Source organism: Lissotriton helveticus, chromosome 6 (genome assembly GCF_964261635.1).
Source record: "Lissotriton helveticus chromosome 6, aLisHel1.1, whole genome shotgun sequence".
Classification (NCBI taxonomy): domain Eukaryota; kingdom Metazoa; phylum Chordata; class Amphibia; order Caudata; family Salamandridae; genus Lissotriton; species Lissotriton helveticus.
In genome coordinates, this window is record NC_136067.1 from 647,460,869 (window position 1) to 647,485,164 (window position 24,296).

Genomic DNA, 24,296 nt, shown 5'->3' on the forward strand with positions numbered 1-24,296 from the left:
CACCAATTAAAAACCGAGTTCTGAAAGTCGAAAGTACCTGGCAAGCAAATACTCCGTCCCAGATGCTCCAGTACCACCAGAATAGAATCAGGGAAGAACAAGAACACGAGAGAAAACGTATGAAAGACACGAAAATGAAAGTACTAGTTGCACAATCTGTTCCTCAAGACAGTCAGAAGAGGGGTCCGAATCAAGTCAGTCATCCTGCAGCTCCCGTTAAAGGGAATTGCAATTATTGTAAACAGCCAGGTCATTTTATAAATGAGTGTGCAGTTCTGAAACATAACATAGCTACTGGTAAGACTAAAGAAAGACCACGTCCGCCTAGACAAGAACAAGTTTCACAGACTCCTCCGTCACAGAATGCACCACAGACAGTTACAGCACCGCAGCCCATTGCTGCAACCCAGCATGTTACATCGCAGATGTACCAGTATGCACAGTCTGAGTATCCAGAGTACCAGCCATATTCATGAAACAGCCTAGAGAGGGAGGTAGGCTTGCCTCTCATCGAGATACCTGTAGATCAAGAAGGTCCCTATGTTCACAGTGAAGTATTAGGGAAGGACAGAAAGTTTTTGATTGATACATGGGCAAGTAGGACCACAATTAGTCACGCCGAAGTTCCAGGGGCTCCGCTCTCAGGCTCAAGAAATGTTTCCCTTGGATTTTCAGGAAAGCCTATCGTTAATGAGATTTCAAAGCCAGTCACTCTAGAAGTAGGTCCATTGTCCCGCACTACTGATCTGTTACTTACTAAATCATGTCCAGAAAATCTATTAGGCATTAAAACACTGAAAGAGTTAGGTGCAGTTATATGTTGTTCCCCAGAGGGAATACGTCTGTTCCTACGTGACTTTAAGGGTCACTATGTATTACGAGATTTTGATTCAAGACTGTCTAATGTCCCGCAGCATTTATGGGCGCAAGGTCCAACTGATGTAGGTTATATGCAAATCACACCCCATCGTGTGACTCTCAAACCAGGTGTAGTGTTACCACGAATCAGACAGTACAGATTGCCACCTGAGGCTGTAGCAGCCTTATCCAAAATTATTGACGAGCTCATGGCTCAAGGAGTAGTTGTAGAAACTGACTCCAATGTATGTAACTCTCCGATCATTCCAGTCATGAAACGTACTGATCCAAATGCACCCCCAGTATATCGATTAGTGATTGATTTACGAGAACTTAACAAATGTATTATTCCTCAGTACCCAGTTGTCCCAGATATCTCTTCCCTATTGACAGCCATTGATTCCGAAGCCACGTTCTTCACTGTCATAGACCTCAAGAATGCATTTTTCAGTGTTCCCATCCATCCAGACAGCCAGTTTCTTTTCGGATTCTGTTTAAATGGAAGGAGCTATATGTTTACACGAGCTCCGCAAGGTTTCACAGAAAGTCCTAGTATTTACAGTCAAGCACTTAAGAGACAACCAGACAATATTCACATGCCAACTGACACTGCCCTGCTCCAGTATGTCGATGATCTATTGATCACAGCCCGTTCTGAACGTGACTGCGAGCGAGCGTCACTCACGGTTCTGTATTTCCTAGCCGAGATGGGGCACAAGGTGTCCCCTTCGAAGCTTCAATTCTGTGTCCAGCAAGTGGTCTACTTAGGACACTTACTGTCCAAGAGGGGTAGGCAGTTGACACCAGACCGTATCCAGTTAATAGCGAGTCTTCCCCAGCCCAGAACCCAGAAGGAGGTACGTGCCTTTATTGGCCTTACTTCTTACTGCAGACAATGGATTCCTCAGTATGCATTTCTAGCCAAGCCATTGATACAGTTAACGACACAGGAGGCAGCCGTATCGACTGTCCTCCCTTGGACATCTGAACATACACTTAGTTTCAACGAGTTAAAGAAAGCTTTATGTCAAGCTCCAGTTCTAGCGACACCGAACTACAGTAAGCCTTTTACACTTTTCGTTACTGAACGTGAAGGTACAGCATTATCTGTTCTCACACAAGATCAAGCAGGACAAAACAAGCCTTGTGCTTATTTTTCGAGCACATTAGATCCAGTCGCCCAGGCTCTGCCTGCGTGCCTCAAGTCAGTTGCAGCCACAGCACTAGCTATCAGACAAAGTGATTCCATAGTTTTAGGACACTCTCTGACAGTACAAGTTCCACATTCTGTGGAAGTTCTTCTGAACCGAACACAAACTCAGCACTTGACAATTGCACGTTTAACAGGTTATGAATTGACACTGTTTCAGCCACACATAGAAATTAGACGCTGCAACATCCTGAATCCTGCTACACTGTTACCATCAGTTAATTCAAATCCAGCCACACATGATTGCGTGGAAGTAGTTAACATTACGACAAAGCCAAGACAAGATCTGACAGATATTCCGTTACCAGACCCTGACCTGACACTTTATGTGGATGGTTCATGTATGAGGACTAGTACAGGAGAACTAGTAGCCGCGTATGCAGTGACTACTGACACCGAAGTTATTGAGACACACCGTATTGATACCCTGTCCGCTCAAGCAGCAGAGCTAGTTGCTCTGACACAAGCCTGTATACACGCCAAGAACCTGAAAGTTAATGTTTACACAGATTCACGTTACGCATTTGGAGTTGTACACGACTTTGGAGTGCTCTGGCAGGAGAGAGGTTTCATGACTTCTCATGGAACCAAGATTCAGCATGGTCTCCTTATTCAAGCTCTGTTAGATGCCGTACACTTACCGACATCTATCGCTATCATGAAATGCAAAGCACATACGAAAGTTACTGACATTATTTCTCAAGGTAATGATCTAGCAGATCGCACAGCCAAGCTTACAGCACAGACTCCAGACATTCCAGTTAACATGACACACACTCCAGATCCGACTACATGTATGACCGTTAAGGACCCTACTCAAGATGTCATAGATATCCAATTACATGCTACTCCCGATGAAATCAAGAAATGGTCTGAACAAGGAGGGGTCCAGACAGATCAAGGATGGTTAACAAAGGGTAGGACCGCATGGTTTCTCCCCGACTCTATGGTTCAAGTCATCATTAATACCGCACATAGTCCAGCACATTTAGGAGAAAAAGCAATGTTAGACAGTATCCAGAACATTTGGTTCAACAAGCATTTACGAGCTGCAGCCAAGCAGAAAGTCCGTACCTGTATGATATGCTGTCAGTTTAATCCAGGTAAAAGTGTCCCGGTGGAACAAGGGGGATTCCAGCCTCCTGACCACCCTTTTGAGGTCCTCCAGATGGATTATATTCAGATGGAGCGATGTCGAGGTTTCAAGTATGTCCTTGTAGTTGTATGCGCTTTGTCCAGATGGACAGAAGCATATCCAGTCCCAGATTACACAGCCGCGACCACTGCCAAACAGTTGGTTCGTGAATTCTTCCCTCGATATGGACTCCCTAGAGTCGTATATTCTGATAACGGTCAGCCATTCTCATCTGAACTGATGAAGCACGTTTCCCTGTTGTTGGGGTACCAGTGGAAGTTTCATTGTGTACGCCATCCTGAAGCAGCCGGTCTAGTCGAGAGACATAATCAGACTCTGAAAATCCGAATTGCCAAAATATGTAAAGATAAGGGTGTGGACTGGCTAGTAGCTCTGCCAGTTGCTTTGTTTTATATGCGCATGGTCGCACATTCCAGATCAGGTCTGTCCCCGTATGAGGTCGTATTCGGCCGCCCCCCTAACATGTGGGGTACTCCTAGACCCCGAAGTATTACTGATGTTTCATGTAAATAAGCATTCTAATGTTACAGTAGAGCACACGTTTAGTGATCTGCCTCCTCACGAATATTCATACCGCCTCGCTATGCATAACAATACATTTATCCGCATGTTGCATTATTCACATCAAACCAGCAATGCCACTAATTGTTGGGTGTGTGGTCGACTCCCCCCTTTCCAGACGTCAAAGGGAGTTCTGCCACTCTTTCCTTATCCTTTTTCCCATAATGGTTCGTGTGGAGCATGGTCCACGTTAACGTCATCCTCAACAGATATGTCTTTTCTTAACAGCACATGTTTCCCAGACAAGCAAGGTTTCCCCCACAGAACAGGTTTAGATCTAGAAAATGAAGTGTACAATTTAGGTAACTATTCGTCGAATTTTATGGTCCTGAATGTTCAGTCTGATACTACTCCAGACTCACCTGCTATTTCAGTATTACCAGTCAAAGGCGAATTATGTGTCCGAAATTATGGTTCTGTACACGTAGGACATAGTGATTGTACTACTATTATCAAGTATAGTGACAGTGGGAAATCTATTTTTAAAGCTTCACGTCATTCTTATTTTGTTTGTGGTCAAACCGCATATATTCGTCTGCCCCTCGATTGGGAGGGAACCTGTTACATTGCCTTCCTACTGCCACCTGTTTTTCTAGCCCCACCTGACTACCATAGGAATTCCTTCCTAGTACATACTAGACACAAGAGAAACCTCCCGATTGTCGATTATACTGAAACTGCTGCAGAGCAATTCATTGATATTGATAAAGGTGTTTTCCCATATTTAGGTACAGTTGTAAATAGTAAGCTAATCCGTAGGTTAACAAGAACCCTTGAAGCAGTAGTAGATGAGACTGCCTCCGCTCTAGGTAATTTAACCGAAGAGCAATCCTTTATGAGAATTGTTGTGCTCCAGAATCGTCTCGTCCTTGACGTCATACTGGCCGATAGGGGCGGGGCCTGTAGAGTCATCGGATCTAGTTGCTGCATTTTCATTCCAAATAACGCGCCGTCTGTTTATTCAGCTATAACCAGACTTCATAAAATTGCCCATCTGTTACACCAAGATCCAGGCACCTGGACATGGTCCGGTTGGTTCTGGAATATAATTTCCGCATGGGGATGGAAAGTCCTGTCCTTTCTAGGTATCGCAGTAGCGATCATATTCAGCTGCTGCCTCTGTATACAATGTGGCCCTGCGATTTGCGGCATGTGTGCTACCTCTTGTATTCCTAGTCCCAAGCCCCGTTCTAAATCTCGTTCCAAGACAATTCGAGATGAACAAATGGTACTGTATGAAATGATAGATGGTATCATGAATATTGATGTTTCCTGATGGAAACGTAGTGACAAGGAGGGAATGTGGAAAAGTAAATGTTGTCATGTTCTGTGTCCCTACGTGTCATCCATTATATGTTATGTGTGCATGACCAATATGCATATGTTATTCCCCATGTCCGATTCAAGACGCAATTATAGTTGTGTCCACCTCTGGTATGTCATTTCCCAGTCCTCATGAGTAATATGAGTATCAGGCCTATGTAAAGTAATGTTGCCACGTTTCTCAGTGTGCACGTTATTTCATTATAAAGTCCCCGTTTCCAGGCCTCAACAGGGCCCGGACATCAGATTCAGCTCCTGTCTCCTGAACCCTCGCTGAGGAGCGATCCAGCCCCCACCTGTATCCTCGACCTTTCACTTACTTCCTGCCTCGCAGTGCCCGGTGCAGCTTGGCTCTGCCTCTGAGTCTGCCAAGACTATGTTGTGATTCCAGCTATCAGTTTAGTCCTCCTTCTCTGCATTCCTAAGCTACTGAACTACATCAATAGTTTCCGTCATTGTCTAGCCTATGCGGCTCCATGTTAAGAGAAATACTGTATTTAATGGTCATTTAATATTCTTCATCACGCACTACATGTAGAATAAATGCATGCTCTAGTCTTAGAGTCAATTAGCTTTTCCCCTCATGACTTCTAGTTTATATCAACATGTTCCCTAAACATCAGATACTAGATAGGGTTTAGGTACATGTCGCTCCGACCCTCCAGACTTTAGTCTCTGCTCCTAGCACAGAGTTCATAGCCCCCAGCTTCTCCTCGTAACACGTCATTGCCAGTTTGCGCGCACCATCAGGTTAGAGGTCCCGGCTCCTTAGGTAGCCCCCTCCTATGTTTCCGCCCATTCATGACATATTCTGTTACGTTTGCATCACATGTCTGAGTTACACCTTCTTTTTACTCTTATCTTTCGCGACTGCTACGCGTCACACCCACTGCTACGCCTACTGCAATGTAATGCTATGTGTTTGCGCTATGTATATATGCTCATGTATTGTTATTAAAAGTTAGCGCGCTCATCCCAGACCCAGCCCCAGCAGCTGCTGGGCCCTGTCATCCTATTCCTATGCAGGTTGTCCTGTTCCTGTCCTTATGCTGTATTAAACCTGCAGAAACTCCTACTACCTCGAATCTTGACTCTTATTTATTGAGCTATCTGTTATGATATATGTCTAGTCAAAAATAGGGTATTATTTATTTATTTACCACACTGTGACCGCTATTTTGTATGACTCATAGTGTCTAGCAATTGTTTTTACTTTTTTATCTAGATGTCATGTATCCTATGTGGACTTGCTCTTTTATTATTCCATTGTCTGTGCTTATACACACTGTACCTGTATGGAAACACCTTGTAAAGCGCTCTGATACTCCTGGGTCCAGCCAGCGCTATATAAAACCTCTTAAATAAAATAAATATATATTTATATATAAACAATAACAGGTGGCTCCAATCATTCCAAAACGTCTTAGACAACCTAGGCAGGGAGTTCATTGTGTGCAAGGGTCTGTCATGTAATCATTTTAAGAGTATTCTGAAAAAAAGCAGTTAAACATTTGTTTTGTAAACAAGATATTTTAACATTTAGAAATCAAAAAATGTGTAGCTGGGTTGGGAGCTCTTACACGAAACCAGGGAGCCAATCGTAATTAGCATCTGTAGTAAGAAAGTCAGTCAAACTTGATTATTTGGGACTTAGATCTGGTCAGTGGCTTAACATAAACACCCTGAAGCCCCTGCGGTGTGGAGGGGCCCAAGCTCCAGGGGGCCCTCTCTACGAAAGTGGTATGGGATAAGTCGGGGAGAAAGACCACTCCGTGTACTTTGCAGGCCCTCCTCCCCCCCCTCCAGTTTCGTTATGCCACTGGATCTCCTCTGTTTCACTTAAGCGACACCAGCCAGCCAGCAATGTTCCTATTTTGTGTGAAGCTAAGTCAAAATACTGTCTAATTTTCTTTGCTTTTTGCCCGGTCCTAAAAATGATCAAAGAATTTTCGGAAACATTACTGAAACTAGGAATGAGATCGTGCAGGGAGAAACCTTGAATTTGTTTTAATGGCAACAATGAGGGGGGCTTGGCAGGTTTTCTTGAAGTTCAAGCTAGTCGAGCAAAACAAATTTGCGTAAGCATTAGCAGACCTGACCAAATGTCATCTGGCAGCTCTACTCCACAAATTTTCTGCTGATTTTGTTGTGTTGTTGGGGCGTGCTGCAAAGCTGGGAACAACCCAAACTGTAGTTTTAAATTGATGACCCGGCTCTGAGGGATCAATGCTTGTACATGCATGCACATACACCGCGTTTACTCACAGTTTTTGCATAAAGACTGATTCAGCATTTTCCACATTCTCTAACGAAATTTTACTTAAAACACATATACCACTGCCTTTTTAATAATGATTTTCTAAGTTAGTGTATTTATCAGGTTTTTAGGTTTCGCCCTGGGCGTTGGCAACTGTAGCAGTTGCCCCGCCCACGGCGAAACCTCATGATTCTACATATGTACTTTGGTTCAGCCTCTGTCTACCATTGGCTAGCTCCATAAATGGAGGCTAGCCATTGGGAGACAGAGGCTGTCAATCACGCTTTCTCGTGAAAACGCGATTCGGGGGCGTTTCTGGGACTTTATTTAAGTCCCGCCCCTTTGTCCCGGGCCGCGGTGTCATTGGCTGCCGGCCCGGGACACACCCGTGACGTCATTCCCCAGGCCGCGCTGTGATTGGCTGGCCGGCCCGGGACCTGACTTGTTTACTCTTTGCTTTCTCCTCAGTCTCTGTTCAGCTTCTGTCTGTCTCTGCGCTCCTTCTCCTCTCTGTTTCTTAAAAGTGCATGTTATCTGCTTTGCTGTGTCCCTATTTTACTGCTTTATTTAAATCTCTCCCTCCATTTCCCTATCTAGCTTCCTTAAAGCCGGCATCCTTTGCTCTTCCTAATTCTTTAGGACACCCGTCGCTTAATCACCTCGGCATTTTTTTTGCGCTCCGAATTTTCACCCCACCGCCGCCCCGGTAGGCTCCGCTTTCTACCTTCTGTCCCTGTCTCACCAGCATTCGAAATTCCCTCGCTGACCGCCGCCCCGGTAGGCTCCGCTTTCTACCTTCTGCCCCTGTCTCACCAGCAGTCGAATTTTCCTCTCTGACCGCCGCCCCGGTAGGCTCCGCTTTCTACCTTCTGCCCCTGTCTCACCAGCAGTCGAATTTCCCTCGCTGACCGCCGCCCCGGTAGGCTCCGCTTTCTACCTTCTGCCCCTGTCTCACCAGCAGTCGAATTTCCCTCGCTGACCGCCGCCCCAGTAGGCTCCGCTTTCTACCTTCTGCCCCTGTCTCATCAGCAGTCGAATTTCCCTCGCTGCTCCCTTGTTTCTCGGTGGACATCAACGCACCCCGGGCATGTGCGGGATGAGAAGTGACCGAGAGAACGGGGTGGAGAGCAGCTTTTGAGCGCCACCCCCTGCCGGTGAGCTAGCCGCCAGCATACCCGCAGCCATGTCGGCTATCTCTGCAGCGGAGAAGGGGGACGGATTCATGCGCAAATCTGTGCGCAAGGCGCAGCGCCAGAAGCGCTCCCAAGGCTCGTCGCAGTTCCGATGTAAGGGCAGTGTGGTGGAGCTCTCACCACTGCCGCAGCTCCGAGGTGAGGGGACTTGTCCGTGTACTGTGCAGTGAGAGGAGGCTTGTAAGGCGCTTCCACTCAGTATAATAGTATAATTGTACCTCCTCTCTAGAACTCTTAACATGTAACCTCAGTATGTGATGTGGAGTAGTTTATCCAGTTTTGTTTTCGTATCTATAGTTTACTGCCCCTCTCAGTATCAGTTCCGGCCTGTCATTACCAAATAAACAGGAAAGAGCAGAACTGTGCTCTATCTGATCAACGACAATTTGAGGATCAACAGGATTGTTGAAGCAATTCTAGCATCCCACAATGTTGATTCGAGGGCTAACAGGTCAATAAAGGACAACTAAGTAACTGGACGAACATTTCTCACCAAAGGCTTAAAACCCTGCCATATACGTCGAGGTTTGTGCTAGAGTGGACAGGGATGTCAAATCAAGTGCTCATGTACAGGCTGACACCTTGTGTTCTAGATACAATTCGTTTGTATAAATGCATGTATGTATATGTGAATATGAGTATCTTCTTGGTGACGCCGTGTTCCATCTTCTGTCCTCTTAGATACAGACAGTCCAGTAACACTTTGTCCCCGAGATTACCACATCACGTGCCTCTTGTACTGTTCATTCCTAGTGCTACTTCTGGATGAAAGGTGTCTCTGCATGGAAGCCTAGTTTGGAGAAAACATGGATTGTGGACGATCTCCTTACTTGACATACTGAGTTGGTGACTGCTGGCGGTGTGTGAAAGTATGTATTGCTTAAAGAAAGCATCCTTTCACCAGCACTTCTTTGAACCCCCAAATATGGTTGACTTTGTAGCGTTCATTATAACAACGCTTTCTTAAAATAGCATGAGTAATGAAAGACCTTATTGAATCCACCTGTTTATTTTATTCTTGTGTGGTCCTGTCACGAGCTCCTGTCACAGTATGAATTGATAAAAGGTGTATACCATCTCTTCTCTTGTGTGTAAACTGACACCCTAGCCATCTGTAGTTGATACTTTAAGCTAGCTGTGTTTTCTATTCAAAGCAAGGGGTACCAAATACACCCCAACCTGTTCGTGTGCTGGCAAATGTCCTGTTTCTGACTCCTTGTATGCTGTCTAACAAGTGTCTGGGATGATACAAGGCTCAATAACACCCCACCTGCTCCCAGGACTTCATGAGAAAGTTCACATCCTAGTGTTTCTATCCTTGTGATTGACTGGAATAGGATGACACACCGCACTCGCATCTTTGCTACAGTAGAAGCTATTATTATGCTTCTACTTGAAACACGGCCTTCTATAGGGGAAATTAGGTCAAGAGCTGGGTGATTGATGCCCGTTACCTCCCCTTATGTTGTCATTTTAGACATCACAAACACAGCCTTTAAGTCATTATAATCACATATTGACATTTCAGGACGCTACAGTGCGCGGGGCACCCTAGAAATCATATATAACATGCTGTTTTATTAGTTACATCACTGTGATCGTTTATATGTGATGTACAAGACCAGCTAAGACCCCTGTCTCTCGTCGGACATTGAAGTGTGTGTTTTATGCAAATTGCATTGATCAGTCGCGATTTGCATTAGGCCTTCTAGACCGCTGACACTTTCGCCTCCTAGAATGCTGTTTGTAAATCCAAAGGGCATAAACTGTAGAACACAGGCAGTCCACCTCACAGGAATGCATTCACAAAGTCCCACAGCAAGTTAAGGAAACATTCATAACACACACATTTCACACACTAAGAAACGCAGACCTACAGACTAGACCGTAGTAAAGATAACTGGCAGGTCATGAGTTAATACTGGGTACAGAACCATGTTAAAATGTGTCATGCTAATCGCATATGGTAACTGCCTAAAGTGATTAGTGAGTGCTACAAGATAGGCAGCGTTCCCAAGGAAGAATACAGAACTAACCAAGTGCCTAATGTGCTGCGGATGTGCAGCGTTCCTGTGGCAAGGAGTGTTCAATACTATTAAAACTCACGTTTGCCCAGAAACGCTCGGGGCTTGCAAATAGGAGGCGAGGCATTGGACTGAGTGTCCTGAAGCAGCGATTCCCTGGTGACTTATTCCTGGAGCGGCAGATCAGGAGCGTTGGGAAGTGCTTCCAGGGTAGTTTTTTAAAAACTGCTTACAGCAAAACAACTGTTCTTAATTTTCAACGAGAATTTAGTGCACAGTCCACCAGCACATCGTGTTTCAATCTTAATTGACCAGAGACTTGTTTAGCTGGCCTTCAGTTCAACATATATGTCTGCTAAATAATCCACATTTGTAAAGCGCAAACAATCACCCGTAAGGGTCTCTAGGTGCCGTCGGGAAGATTAAGGTTAAAAAACACTGGTGCACATCATGCAAAAGCTTTTTTTTACACACGTCTTAACACTAAAACCATCTTGTTCTTTAGTGATCTCAAATTGTCAGCATCAATGGAAATAGAGGCACATAGCAGCAAGCGAAACCGTTGCATTGTAAATGTTTGTTAATAATATGAACAATACATTAGTCTTCAACAGCAACTAAATTTGAAATTAATAAAGTATTGAAAATAAAAAAACTGTGATGGGCACTTTGGTGCTAAGAAGAATTAGCTAGGGTTATAGAACCAAGAGGCTGGCTGCCACAGACTGATTTAATAATGTAATGCTTTATTGATAACAATCCATTGTTCATAAAGTCTTTTAAATATACGGTGTGGATTTATTGTGCGTGGCTATACACGGTAAAAGACGTTTCAGAATGAACAATAAAAATAATCCTCTATTCTCACAGGACTAATTGCAGCCTTATGTGCCACCATCCTCAAATAAAGTATGTGGAGGCTCACAAGTTACCCTGGCTCTGATTGGTAAATTGGCTAACTGCACTTTCCCAAAAGATTTAGAGTGTTTAAAACTGTGTGGTATTTGCTGCAAAGATACATCAATATCTGCATTCATAAGATCTCTTTCTGAGCTTATGGGAAAGAAAGAGAGGGAACAATTGTCAGGTTTACATCAATGGTGCAATTCAAATATCTAGTTAGTTGTGCAATAACATTCTTCCTCGTGTTTCCATGGAACGTTTGCAGTCAGCTGGACAGATTTTCTATATCTATACACCCCTTCACGTGTGTTCTGATGGGTAGTAGCAAATTGTGGTCAATAGGGACACGTTTGGAAAGCACTTCCATTTAATATATTACTCTGCTATGATTGTCTTCCTTCAAATAACTATTTTGCATTTAAACTTCACTAAACACACCAGCATCTACAGAAATGTCCATTAGTCGCTAGATAAATTCCCTCATGTCTTTTAATTTTTTTTTGTTTCAGGAAAAGCAACTTTGTGTTGTATGTTTTGCAACACCAAAGATGATTGCACATCAAGGCGACACAGGCGGCGGAACTTTTAGGCACTTTAGATGAGTCCTCACGTGCTACCGCCACATGCGTTATCACTTGCAATTCTTAACTACATTCCCCCAAACATATAAACTCCACGGCCACGTTTAATCTACATTGCATAAAGGAAAGATATATCAATACACATTTTTTAGACATTCCCACACTCGCAATGTCAGACATAATTAAGACATAGAATGTCACTTATGTAGGGCGATGGAAGAGGCATGGGATACCATCAGTAGTAGGCAGTCTGGCTGGCATGTTATGTTCCCGCACTGTGCATACGACCACTACAAATGAGAAAAGGTCGCAACTGAAAACGCAGGACGCCTTCCAGCTCTCGGGTGCGGAGACACCTATAAGGACCGCCTTTATTTACTTTACACCCCATCCTTGCTTACCTGCGGTTAGCAGCAGCGGACTGCGGTCAGTGTGTAGAGTCCCTCTTCTGACGGTGCTGCGGGTAGGGAGTACTGGCAGCATGGGCCCGCCTCCACTCCACTCTGCGCGGTCACCTGCTCTCCCTGTTTCGGCACAATACCATACTATTCCCTCACAGCATTGTCTCAGGGGGTGCGCGTCACTTCCGCAGTCCTTACTCGGGCACTACATAACCATTGTTGAGAGCGCGCCCATCCGCTTTAGGGTCAGGTGAGCAACAGACCAACTTCCCGCTCTACCGTGAAAGGAGGTTTGAATTCTCACGAACACACAGAAGCGAAGAGCATGCCAACGGTGGGTGGCTAGAACGCGGATACAGGGTCGTCGGACTGCGACAGAAAATAGACACGGACTCCAAAATAAAACTGACGGCCATTGGTGAACCACATAACTTAAAAAAACAAGCATTGGCATAGCCAATAGGTCTCGCCTATGGGACCTTATAAGTGTTTTATTTCTACTATCATGTTTTTCATGACGTCAGGTAGTTTTTCAGCGATGGGGCTGCAGCTACAATACTGTATTCTTTCTGCCGCACACACGTCTGTGTTCTTGTTATCAGGGAGTTACGTTTTTTCCCCATTTTTGTTTCAATTGACATAATATAAGACGCAGAACTGATATTTGTATATTTAGCTTGTCAGTCAGTGTTCACTATCGTTTATCTTCCTAACTCAACCCCAGGCCCACTGTGTTCGTCGAAGGACAGGCTTCTGTTTATAGGTTCCAGGGATGCTGGCGAGATTTAATGCCATGCCTGGTCAGCCTGATTGGTTTTTGATCTGTCGGGTGGTTTCTCATCTGGCGTTGTCTGTGCTTCTGTGCTGTTCCTCTCGCGAACACGTGCTGTATATGTGACTTTCGGGTAAAAATAAATATTAAATACAGACATTTCACTGTTTATGTGATTCTTTTCGCCAGCTTTGCTGTCCCAGGCTATATTTCTGATCAGTTGATCAGATATATAATGAATTAATTGGTTGTTTGAGAAACATAATAATACATTTTTAGGTAGCTGACCGTTACCATAATTGCCTTATAATGGTTTAGATAAGCTCTTTAAGAGAGCTTATAAATTTAACTTCAAAGGACATTTCACTGCAACAGAGTTTAACCTTTGACTTGGGAAAGAATATGTAGCCAAGAACTGCTTGTATATTGTTTTAGTGTGGAATAATGAATGAATGAATGAATACATTTATTGTGTGTTTACTCAAAACCATTACATTAAAACCAAAGAACAAAACTACAAAAGTTAAAAAAAGAATCAGAGAAATCATCTTCTTTAAGACAAGTCTGTATGCTCAAAATCTAGGTGCTTGTAAACAGAGAGGGTTAGAGTCTATTTTCTTGCGGAACAACATGCATCGGGTAAGGCTCTGGACATTTTAGTTCGTGATGGTCATCAACATGGAACGAGTCTGTTGAATGAATTTGCCAAATGTGGCCATCTGTTTAACTGAGTTCAGTGTGTACAATTGATAGACCGCCTCCTTTGTGGTTCACGTCCCCAGTTGTAAGATGATGGGCCTGAGAAAAAAGAGAGAGTGGAGGCCGCACCAGAAGTAAAGTAATTCACACAGGCCAAATATTCTGAAAATAGGTTCTTCTTTATATTGGGCTTTTTGGTTTGTTAGGGGTGCACAGGACAGCCAACGCGTTTCGCTCCCCACCTTAGGAGCTTCGTCAGGGCAGAGTCAGAAGAATAATAAACAACCAAGAGTTAAATGGTCCAGACCAAAACTCGCAGTATATGGCTCGGTCACAGTCCAAATAGACAAGGGTAAACCGAAACAAAGATAAGTCTCACGGATATTAGTGCAGGAACTGAGCGCGGTAAAGGTCAAATCGCGTAAGATGCGGTTCCAGGTCAATTGAGTATAATGAGGCAACATAAATATGGGGTTCTTGAAAGACATGGAACGAGTCTGTTGAATGAATTTGCCAAATGTGGCCATCTGTTTAACTGGGTTCAGTGTGTACAATTGATAGACCGCCTCCTTTGTGGTTCGCGTCCCCAGTTGTAAGATGATGGGCCTGAGGTAGAGGCGACGGACTGTGCGCAGGGCCGGGCAGCAAAATAGGAGGTAGGCCAGGGACTCCCGTTTGTAGTTACAGAGCCTGCATTCCTTGTTCCCTGAGCCTGTTCGTTCAGTGGGGTATAATTCTTTGAGGGGCAGGGGGTGTAATCTGTAGGCTAGAATTTTATATAGAGCTGGGCAGCCCACTGCCCGCGTAAGATGTTGTTTAGCTTTGTACGCCCTGTGCGGCAGGCTTTGGGTCTCATGGAAACCTCTTTTTGCCAGGGACTCCAAGTCCAATGCACGAGAGCGGAGGCGGACTTGTTTTTTAATTGCATTTTTAATAGCAGGATAGTTGACTTGCACAGAGCCCCAGTTCTTCGTGGCTAAGCTAAGGGAGTCCTTTGCCGCAGTGAGGGTCGCTGACCAAGGGTTCCCGGGTTCCTGAAAAATGTTTTTTAAGACTGCCTTCAGTGTTTTGTCGTGTGCCGCTGTTGTGAGATAGTAGTATTTGCTCAAAGCAGCCATCTCTTCCAACTTTTGTTGGTTCAGAGAGAATTCGAGACGTACAAGGGTGTTTCTGGCACACGCAGGTAGGTGGAATAATTTCTTGTATGCGCTGCAGTTAATTTTTTCAAGGTCTTTATTTAGTTTTCCAGGGAATGCTTGTTGAGCATAATTAAGGGCTGGCATTAGTTTTGCCTTTAGTACTCTTTGAATAGCCGTTGTAGAGGGGCTATGTAGGGAAGCTTGTAGTTTGCAAATGGCATAGGTGATTGCTTTCCCTTTAAGTTGGATTTTCCTTAGGTGAACAACAGGTAGCCCCGATTCGTGGTACCAAACGCCCAGGTAATTGTATTGCTGCGTGCAACCCAGTGTCAAGTGGCCGAGCCTCCATTTAGCTAGGTTTTTTTTTTCGGATAGTGCCCAAAGATGACAATTTTGGATTTGGCTGCATTGGCCACCAGCCTGTTTTTGTCGTTGTAAATTGCCAGGGCCGATAGTGCCTTTTGTAGGCCTATTTTTGTATGGTCCAGGAGTACCAGGTCGTCGGCATATTGCATGAACTGGATTTTAATGAACCCGATTCTTGGTGTGGCTAAGGCTGCGCCAGTTAAGGCTTGATCCATGTCTGCTGTGTATAAATTAAACAGCAGAGGTGCTAAAACGCATCCTTGTTTTAAGCCACGGACCGTTTCAATCTTCTCTGATGCGGAGTCGCTTGAGAGCTTGATTCTGACCAACGTTCTTTGGTACAGCGACTGAATTGCTTTTTTGCAGGGCTGGGTTGATGTTCCAGAGTTTCAGCTTCTTCCATCAGCGTCTTCCAAAGAATTGCGCGGTCAACCCCATCAAACGCTGCTGAGGAGTCAATAAAGCAAGCGAAGAGGGGGAGACTTTTGCGCAACCGTGCTTGGTGGGCTAGATAAGAGAGTGCAGTTATATTGTCCACGGTGGAGGCCCCAGGTCTGAATCCTGTTTGAGAGCGGGGCAGGAGTCCTTCTGTACTTGCCCAATTTGCTAAGTCTGCCAAAATGGTGCTCGCGTAGGCCTTGCCCTCGATGTCCAGGAGGGCAATCAGGCGATAGTTGGACGGGTCTGATTCAGGGGCGTAACACAGGCCCCCGCAGCCCACGCGGTGCGGGGGAGCCTCTAACTCCAAGGGGCCCCCTTGGCACTGAACTCTGGCCGGTGAGAGCTCCTGATTGAGCCCGGAGGGGGCCCCTCTAAGTAGCGTATAGGGAGGCCCCCTCACTTTTCGTTACACCAGTGGTCTGATTTAGGACCTTTCTTATGTATTGGGTGCAGAAGCGACCCTCTCCAGGAGTCCGGGACGTCCCCTAGGAGCCAGCATTCAGTATATAAGTGGGTCAGATTTTCACACCAAATTTCTATATTCGCCTTGAACAAAGAGCCCGGGAGGCCATTGGGGCCTGGTGCCCCATTTTGTCTGATTTTTTAAAAGATTTTGGATACTAGAAGTTTTCCGGGAGCAGCCTTCGAATGTGCAGTAAGATCTAACTCTTCCCTTTCTGCGCCTACTTTATTTGAGTGAGGTCCGGTTATTTCTTCTTTATACAAAGCTTTGACGTGGGCAACCCAGGTCTGTGCGTCGAGGGAGTTCTATGGTTTTTCCCTTGGATTAGGTTGTTTATGTAGCTCCAAAACTCTTGCGATTTACACGGTCTAAGCAAGTCGAAGATCTTCAGCCATTGTCCCTCGTAATATTTGCGTTTTGCGGTCCACACATTCTTTGAGTGACTTTTTGCTGCTTCTTGTAGTAGTTTTTTGTCCGAAGCTGTGCCACTTTTCCGGTGTGCTTTTCTTTTTGCATTCAGGTGTTTGGCGCTATCTTTTATTGCCTGGTTGAAGCCAAATGAGAGTGGTGGGTGCCTGCGGGTTATGTGTGCGCTATCACCTCGAAGTAGAGATGCTAAGTTCCCAGCGGTTTTATCCCATTCTTTTATTATTGCCCCCGACTTATGGGAGCTCGGTGGCCAACCTGCCCAAGTGTTTGTCCATTTGTTGAACGTGGCGATTGGTACTGGCCCCCATTTGATTCTTCTAGGAAGCTTTGACAATTCATCGCCGTTTGGGGCCCCAATGCAATGTATCCTATGACAAATTTCTGCTGTCAGAGTCAGTGTGAGGATTAGAACAGCGTGATCACTTTCATTTCGCTGGTGCACTGTATAATTTGACATCAGGGGTTGTAGTTTGTCACTTAAAATAATGTAATCAATCGTTGTTTGATTGTTGTATGTTGGGGCAATAAAAGCCCCAGGTTTGTTCTTTAAGAGGACAAAGTGAGCTGTTGCCAGATTGTAAGATTTTAATAAAGCATTCAGTGCATTGGTGGCTCCAGAGAAGTGTGGCTCAATGGTTAGAGCGGCAGACCCTGATGCAGAGGTCTAGCCCGGGACCAGGGTTCAATTCCCCGCCTCGGCGGATCTTGAGCTCAAAAATTCCACGGACCTGATAATTCTCGCCTCAGTGCCTATTCCAATCATGGAGTCCCACTCTGCAACTCTGGGCAATAGCTTGCTTAATATCCACAACGGCCCCCACAACGCTAAGGATGCCTGGCCTCCACCTTGGGGGTGCCCAGGAGTGGACACCTCACAGGGAAAGCCAGGATGGGTTCCACAGCGGTATTCGTACAAGCGCCTTGAGACCCTTGCCGGTGAGTAGTGCGCTATACAAGTATCAATTTCAATTTACAGAGTGGTGATTTTGTTTGGCGGTAATCCCTATATTGTGTATATTGAGGTCGCCAAGGATGATGCAGTCTAATAAAGGATGTTGTAGTAACAGAGCTTCGAGCTGATTTATTAATGTGGGCAGGTTGTCCTTAGCTGTGAGCCCATGCGGGTTGTGATAGATGTTAATTACCAGGATTGGGCGTGGCCCGTTGGATGAATAAGGACCTTTAGGGATGCCCGCCAAGAACATATTTGGTAAGTCTTTTATTTCCGTAAATTCAAGGTTCAGCGAAAGCTTGATGTAAATGGCCATCCCTCCTGAAGGCCTCCCAAATGAATTTGTCTTTGTGGCTGATTTGCCATATTCTGCATATCCTCTTATTGATGACGGTTTTGTCTCCCAAGTTTCTTGTATGCAGATTATGTCTGCCGCGTCCAGAAAAGTTACTGCAGCGTGGTTTTGGAGAACCTTTGTAATCCGAGCAACATTCCAGGTCAAGATATTCAATCTCTTGATGGTCGGTGGTTGATTTGTGTGAGTGTTCTGGCCGGTTGTCGAGCAATGCTGAGTTCGACCCTTTTTTCCAAGGGGGTGGATGTTAGGAGCTGGAGTTTAAAGCTTGTGGCAGCCAAGACCAGTCTTTACTTGCGCACCCCCTGATTGAGCAGGAGCGTTTTCCCTGGCCCGGATTAGTTGTTATTTTAATAGCGGTTTCATTAGTTTAGGCCTGTGTGCGTGCCACCTTTACTCCCCTGGAGAATGGACCCCACGTGTGGAATGCGGTCAGGCGGGGGCGTTCGTGCTTAGGTTCCTCCCAGTAGTCGGTTACCGGATGTCCATGCCAGTCATAGAGTAGCAAGTTTTTTAAATTGAGGGGTACTTTAGTGCTGGCTGGGTTTTTATTGTTATGCCCCAACTTTCCAGTAGCGGACGGTTTATCTTCAGGACCTCTGCCATGCTTGTACTGGTAAAAGTGAGCTCTGTGGTCTCGTTTGGCTCATTCGAGTCTGAGCTAAGAAAGGAGACAGTCTCGATGTCCGTGGTTTTTATCCCTTCCAGGCCGGGGATGTTTGCACAGAGTGTTAAAAGATTGCTGTGATTGAGAATGTCCCACTTGCCCTGTGAGGCGTATTTGGGGTATAGCAGTATTTTCCGGTCCTGGGGGGTTGTGTGGGTTGAATTGTAATCAGGAAGAGCACCCTTTGTTGTTTCGGCCTTTGTGCGGGTGGCGATTGCATTTGCCGTGTTACTCAGGCATACTGGGCCCTGATTTAGTAAACATGTTGTCTGCTGTGATGTCATCTGAATAGGTGGGCTAGGTGGCCTGGGGTTCATAGCCCAGTTCCCGTTGGACTCAAAGTTAGATTCAAGGGTGCATTGGGGTACACTCAAAACTTGTTCCAGCATTATAAGAGGGTTGGTGGTGTTTTTAATGTCTTGAGGAACTTGGGTCATTCCTCGAATTATTGTCTTTGGTTTTTCGCAAGGCAGATGGCTTTCAAGGCAGGCTTCGTGATCTCTTCGTGAGGCCTGAGTTGTTTCGCCGAAATAGTGTCCTTGTGGGTCTGGCGCTTGTTTTTGTTCGTTCGGTGCCTGGTCAGCTGTACTCGGGCTGATAAGGAGGTTGGTGGGTTTTGTGACTTCCAGCACTTTCGCGTTTTTTCCTTTCGTTTTGTCAGTGGCTAGGGGGCAGATCGCCTTTTGGGTGTCAGTATGAGCGGTAATCGTCTGGTTAGCAGGCAGTAGCCAGTGCCTGATTGTGCTATTAGAGTAAGGATTGTTTTTTCTCTGCTTATTAAGTTTTCTTCGTTTTTTTTTTGTTTTTTCTAGATAAATTCTGAGTTTCTGGGGAAGCCAGTTTAAGTGTGTGGTCAGTTTCCTGGTTAATATCGCGAGTGGGGCTGGGTTCTGTTTCAGTCTCCGAGGGCCCAATGCCCAGATTCTTTGCTTCTTGGAGGCCATCTGTGTCGCCAGTTTGTGAGTTTATTTTGTGTTTTATGTTGAAAGGCGCATCTGCGATTTGCTGTACGGCTGATGTCTTCTGGTACTTGCTAGCTTCAGTCTTGAGGTCCTCAATTAATGTGCTCATTATGTTTGGTAGTTTTTCTAAATTGAGCAGTATGGGGCTACAACCACATGTTACTGGCTTTGGTATTAGGGTTGTACTGTCCGGGGCTCTATGTATTAATGAGTTCAGGTGGTCCAGTTTGGAGTCTATCCCGGAAATCAACCTGCGGCTATTTGTAAGATGTTAATTTGGGCATCAAGCTTGTCTGCATGCATTATTGCTGCATTTGCCATTGAGATAAGGGCCTCATGGATCAATGTTAAATGATTTGCAATCGGAGGAGGCTTTTCGTCCTTATCCGCCCCTCCTCTCTTCGGGCTTGAAGGTTGCGCCTCTTTATCTTGTACCTGGATACAGGGTTTAGTCAGGTTTGCGGGTTGATTTTGTGGGGTAGCGGGGAGTCTGGGAGTTTTGGCTCCAGTGTCTTCGTGGGACCTGTTGATTTCATGGGCCGCAGTCTTTCCATATGTTGTGGGGTTCGAATTGCGATCTTCCAGCTGTAAGGGTGGCAAAATAACTGAGCTTGTGTTGGTGGGTCTGGGTAGGGCCGTGTTTAATGTCGGAGATTCAGGAGGTCTTCCCCCTTGTAGAAAGATTATTTTGGGTGAGAGTGGAATGACAGACCGCCAAGGAGCAGTGGGGCTTGGGGTTTTCCCATCCTCCATAGGCGTATCTATATCCCCAGTTAGTTTTCCCAAACATGGGGTCGGTTGAAAGTTCAGAGCCCCGCTGGGTTCGCTTATTGTAGATGGTGTGTGATACAAAAATTCTCTTATATCTCTATTCCCGTCTGTCCCGGGAGTTGATTTTGTGGCACTAAGGTTGAGCTACGGGTCGTGGCGTTGGCTGTGCTGGAGGTCACCCCTAATGGGGGTGCTGATACCGCTGCCGCTGATTTCGGTTGAAGCGAGGTGGCTCCAGTTGCTCCCGTTTGCTCACTTTCCTTGGGCCCTGGTCCTAGATTGAGACTCCCTCGTCCCGGTGGATAGAGTAGTTTGGCTTTTTGTCTCCTTGCTGATTTGTTAGGCTGAGGCCTCTCCTGAAGTTGGGTCAGGTATGAGTTTCTGGTCCTCATATTGAGGGTACACTAGATGTGCGAGAATGGAATAAAGTAAGAACTGAGGTCCAAAGCGTAAAACAGTCTCGCCGGTTTGCTTCCAAGGCGGTGGCAGCTGCTACTCAGCTATTTGCCGCTATTCAGTCCTCCCTGGCGGCCTCGGTCGAGCTTGCAAAGTGTGATGTCCGGGCTAGCTATCTTAGAGCGACGGCGCTCTAACGGGGCAGGCAAGGACCGGCTCTAGTGGTACACTGAAGAGTTTAATTGAATTTAAGCTGTTTCCCACATAATGTGTCCCTGGTAGCTGATTTCTGCCAAGCAGAGGGGATGCTGCACTTCTTCTTTCACTCGCAAGGGGCCCCTCGTCAATGGGTGCTCTTCGCCCGTGCTTCCACCCCGTGTTTTGTAACCCTAAGGAGATAGGTCTTGAAACGTGGTAAAGGCTAGACCTTATAATTGAATATATAACACACAAAGTGCCTAAACCACACTTACTTCGCACCCCGTGTTTGGCACTCTTGCCCCCTTAAACGGGTGGTGAGGTGGCGTCTGGTCAGGTCTCGTAGGGCTGGATGAAGTTACAGTTGGCGTTAGGCTTGGAGCTTTGCTCCTTTTGGGCTGCTGGAGGGCAGGAAACAGGTAGCAGAATGAATGATGGAGCGCCGGGGGGGTTGGGCGGCAGCGTGATGGCGGGTGATAGAGTGGTAGAAGGGTAGTCTGGTGGAGTAGCTCACCTCTGTACTAGAAAAAGTCAACCCTATCAGTGTAATTAGATGGCCCACAAGGGTCCGTAATTTTTAAACAAGCAACATTAAGCTCACCAACATGCAACGTGTAGGCCACAGGGTAAAAACAAATACAGATAGAAAGTGTACAAAATCTTTATTTTCTTTTTTCAATTTTCGAAATATATATTAGGTCCAAATATTTGATATCGAAATTCCTAGATTAATTAATTCATTTAAGCAGTACATATATCAATAAATACATTTCATATAAAAAACCCACAGCAACCTCTCATCATACACATTCATCTTCTCATCCACACACTCACAAGCAACCACTTCAACATCAAGCACTGTATACACAATCCTCAGCGTAATCCCCAGAGTGACACATGAATAGGGTCCTGCGGAGTCTTCTCAGCAGGTAGCCAGAGAGTCCAGATCGATGTGGTAGGACCCCAAAGCGTAACGCCAACACGCGTTTCGGTGCTAGTCCAAGTCCTGAGGCCGCACCTTCATCAGGGCTCTCACGCAGAGGGAGTGGGGAAAGCACAGCACATAATGACCACACCCGTGACCGATCTGTAGTAAAGAAAATTCATCTTTAGAATCTGAAGCTCCATACGATATTAAGTGACTAACTCACTTCAATTCGTGCAAAGGAGGTAGATATCCATAAAAATTAAAGATTCAAATCACATTGTTCTGCAGACGTCATTAAATTAGATAAACAATTACATTTCACTATCCACTTCTTCTCAAAGACGTCTTGTCTTCAAACGCTGCCTTTACTGGTGGTGAGCTCAACAGTTGCTAACAAAACAATTTTTAATAATAAACTCGACTTTAAAGCGTAAACAGACAACATCCTGGAAACCCTGGAGGAGACAACAACATCATATTTTTTTCCAGACATCCATTCAAACACTGTTCTCTCACTGCACGTTCCAAAGGTCATCCGAACCTGGCAAATCTCTTGAAGAACACTTTCCTATTTCAAAACGGGAGCGATAAATTCTTTTATATAAAAAAGGAGTATATTTCCCTAACACACTCAAAGGATTTTTTAAATATAAAAACATTCAGCTCAAAGCTTTACCTATGTCCCAGGTCTGGTGTTCAAGAATATTATCACGGGTCTTGAGACTCAAAATCAAGGGCTTCGGGAGGAACAGCTCAATGGCAGGCACTCGTCAAATAGGGGTCACATTCTTTTCTGGGTTAAATGAATAACGCGGTCTGGAAGGTATCCAAATGAAGAACGTACTCCGTCCCAGACAACCCCCACTAGTCGAAGCTCAGACTAAAGAGAGATAATCACTCAGTAAACTTACCCGTTACAGAATTCTTTCACGAAGGGCAGGTTTCTTCGTTTCGGGGAAGTCACCGCTTCCTGCTGCTCAACAGTAAGAAATAGCCTAGGCAGAATAAATGTAAACAATTCAGAGACAAACATCCTTACGGGCGCAATGCTAAATAGATTAAAGGTGACATTACTCATGGAGCATTAGTTTCCCATCTCAATGTTGCCCTATTGGTTCACTATAAGTGAACGTGATTACACAGGATTAAAACAAAGCTTCATATGGGCATCACAAATAGTGTGTTAATCAAGGCCCAATACTCCCCTATCCGTAAATTTTACGAACTTCTCGTAAGTCAGCGAGAACCTGACCTCGGATGCACAGTTCCTTAAGGTTCCCAAGATCGGGACCCACATTTTTTTTTCAAAGATAAGGCATACCGTCAAGCAACGGGAGCACCGTTTGATACAGTTCCTGGCGCTGGGTGAGATAGTCAGTTGTACAATCCGCGCATGGCTGCAGATTCTGAGAATTCTGAAAAACGATCAAAGAAACGACCATTAAGGCCACAGAGCGCTAGAGGGAAGGTAAATCATCCAAAATACTAGTACGCATCAATCATGCAATGCGTCTCCGTGCTAGCTCACCTCACCTCAGCTCACCTTAGCTGCCTGCTCCCATATGCGCCCGCCGCGGCTCACAGCGGCTCTCTGCTCTCTGTTCCCAGCATGCGGGGAATGCCACTCCTCCTCCGCTCCTCCGCCTTGCGCCTGCCGATGCTCCTCTCCTGAAAGATCTCGATATTCTCGTATTCCGGTAGGCAGCTCTGCGCTGCACGTTACTCCGCAGATGAGGCCGAAACCAAGCCGGGACCAGGGTCAGAGGCCAGGGGCTGGGCTGTGCTGGCATCCAATGGCCTGCACCGGCGCGTGTGGGGTGGCTTGTTTGCTTGTCGGCTTTGTTGGCTTTATCGGGGGCCGGGGAATGGTCCGCTTCTGCCTTCTGCCGGCCCTTTTCTTGTTCGCGGCTCTCTTAGCTCTCTCTGCGCAGGGAGACACAGGCTCCCGCCGAGCCGTTCGCTCTGCGACTCCTCAGTGGCGGCGGTGCCTCGGCTCAACAGCTTGTCAGCTCCGGGTGAAGCGTTAAACCCCCCGCTGTGTGGAAATTGCGGGGGACAGCAAGCTGGGAGCTGAAAGCTGGAAATCGGGTGCCGATGCTGGTGATCCGAGCCGAGAGCAGCCGGTGTCTTCTTCGCGTCCTCCTCGCACACTCACTGGATCGGCGTGAAAACACGGAGCACTGGATCAGGCTGTCCCTGGGGTATCTTAGTAGTAGAATGGGCTTTACAGTTAAAATAGGACTTTGTTCAGAAACTGATACAGAAAGATAAGGGGGGCTTGGGGGGGGGCA

At 45.8% G+C, this 24,296-nt stretch overlaps 1 protein-coding gene and 2 long non-coding RNA genes across 5 annotated transcripts in view; 1 reads left to right on the forward strand and 2 right to left on the reverse strand.

The window, feature by feature from the left end:
* The window catches only part of LOC144762824 (lebercilin-like), a 2,038,162-nt gene extending 2,025,514 nt beyond the window's left edge, over positions 1–12,648 (reverse strand). For both annotated transcript variants that reach the window (XM_078648105.1, XM_078648106.1), the window contains exon 1: positions 12,468–12,648. The gene's annotated coding sequence lies outside the window, so the exon portion shown is untranslated. The remainder of the gene's footprint in view (positions 1–12,467) is intronic.
* Positions 1–24,296, forward strand: part of LOC144762826 (uncharacterized) — a 253,799-nt gene that overhangs the window by 69,903 nt on the left and 159,600 nt on the right. The gene's annotated exons all lie outside the window — the stretch shown is intronic.
* On the reverse strand, positions 21,723–24,262 carry LOC144762822 (uncharacterized). 2 transcript variants are annotated; one of them, XR_013596142.1, is made up of 4 exons: positions 23,549–24,262; positions 23,327–23,420; positions 22,917–23,000; positions 21,723–22,164 (listed from the first exon to the last, which is right to left on the reverse strand). It is a non-coding gene; the product is annotated as an uncharacterized LOC144762822 (long non-coding RNA). The 2 variants fall into 2 exon arrangements; XR_013596143.1 differs by having other exon boundaries at positions 23,539–24,262.